Raw genomic sequence first — 2222 nt, forward strand, 5'->3', positions numbered from 1 at the left:
GCTAGATTCATTAAATCACCTCAAATGTGTTGGTTTTAGTTTTACATAATGAAAAACTGGAAAACTGATAGCCCCATCTGTCTTTGCCAGCCATTTTTCCCATAAGAAAAGAGCCTTAAAGAGTAGAACAAGATGTCCCATTGTCTTGCTAATGGTAACAAGACAATTTACATTTGAAATACGAAAAACTATTTAAATTTCTTATTTGAAGTGCATAATGTCTTATTTTAGGAGTAAAAAATATTAATTCCATTGGCAAATCATCCTATTTACCTGCTCAAGTAAAGGGTTAATATACCTGATTTAAGAATGTTTTGTAAGAAACAGAGGCTGGACCCAAATATAACCAAGACAGGTCAGTGATTTTGGAACACAGTTTATTAAGAAGCGTGTTTGGTGAACGGGACTGAGTTTGAGAGAAGCAGGCAGGCGGCAGGGGATCGGCAGGCAGGTTGTGAAACTTTACCGGTTTGTGATCCAGAGGGAGCAAGGCAGGCCGTTTTGTGGGGCTTTCCAGATCCAGAGAGGAGAGCAGGCAGTCCGTGTTGGACAGATTCAGAGAAGCAGAGGTGGAACTGAGAGGATATCCAGGCAGGCAGACTGAGTCAGAATTGGATCAGGCAGGCTCAGTATCAAGGTGTCAGTAAACAGATAACTTACATTACACTGGATTAACTTTACCGGGTGGGTATGAGATAATCTGGCACTGAGGACTGGTCTGATGGGGATTAGATAGTAATGGAAACAGGAGAAGCTGGTGAGAGTTGACTGCAGACGGGTGGAGCAGAGCAGGTGTACGGACTGAGTGACCAGCCCAGAATCAGTACCGAGATCATTACAGGTTTTACTGATAGCCACACCATTTTTTACAGTGTAAGAGGTTTACTGACGCGTTCATCTCTGCACAGGTGCTACCTCACAGTCTGAAAACAGCTGGCATACAGCTGGAACTTTGTCAGAGTGCATACAGTATGAGATGGTCATAGGCCGGGAGGCAGGTAGAGATGCATGGGCTGACAGCAATACTTGGACTAGGACATTTCTTAATGAAGCCAAAGTGAAGCAGTCTCCTCAGTTTGTCCTGCAGGTTCTATGAATCAAGATGCTTAACAAAAATTCAGCAGTTAGTTCAACGTAAACCATGCTGGAGAACAGCTGAGGGCCACGTGTGAATTTAAATGATAGCCAGAATCACTCAACAACACAAACTCCGTCAGATGTTATCTCTATGAGCATTTTTCTCTTGTCCCCCCCCAACAAAAAAAAAACAAAACAGGTGTGTGCCTGTAGGGGGTTCATTTTAAGGAGCTTTAATTGACCAAACTTTTGTTCGAAGTGCTCTGCAAACACAGCCACATCCATCCAGCACCAATTACAAGTGGCCTCATGGCAACCAGCCCCTCCAGTCACCGTGACAACCCAGATGATTGATCACCAGCAGCATCCATCCCCTAACCTGATCAGGCAAATTACCGTGGCGACTGCTGAGGCCATATGAGTCCAAAATTAAATTCAAAGAGCTCATCAGCTCATCTCAGTGACAGTCTCAAAGAGCCGGGGCCCCGAACGCTTCTCACTCACTTCAGGTCAAACAGACTAGGGGCCTGCTGTCTTTTCCCCCCACCCAACACACACCCACCCACACAAACAGGGCAAAATGTTTCTACACCTTTTTACACATAGAGGAAGAGCTAATCTCCTCCGGGGCCTCTGGGGGCCCGAAGCACCAGATGATAGCAGCAATGGGGGACATGAAGACGTATTAATGTACTGAAGACTTAATGAACCTGCATTCAGAGCAGAGGACCGTGGTGGTGGGGGTGGGGGGTGTTACTTTATTAGTTTACAACAGATTAATGGGGATAATCATTTAAGTGATAGAGATGGATTACCCTTTCAGAGCTGGCCGCAAATTCACCCCCCCCAAAACAACCCCCACCCAGACACACACACCCTCAGCTGAACGGAGGTGAGGAGGTGCTGGCTGTGTATGTTTCTGGCTTCACATCATGCAAGACAGAAGTTATTGCTTCCTTCCTAAATGGAAACAAATTAACAAATTCAGCTTCCGATATCAAGTTTATTTAAGGAATTTGCAGTCTGTCCCCAAGGGGCGTGTCTTTCATTCAAGAGTTGACACAGATAGAATGAGAATATTTCCGGCAATCAGATCCTCCAAAACCAGCAGCAGGATGGTCCCTGATTAAAGAACACCCGGTTCC

This window comes from Cyprinodon variegatus, unplaced genomic scaffold (genome assembly GCF_000732505.1).
Source record: "Cyprinodon variegatus isolate N-32 unplaced genomic scaffold, C_variegatus-1.0 Scaffold660, whole genome shotgun sequence".
In the NCBI taxonomy this organism is placed as follows: Eukaryota; Metazoa; Chordata; class Actinopteri; order Cyprinodontiformes; family Cyprinodontidae; genus Cyprinodon; species Cyprinodon variegatus.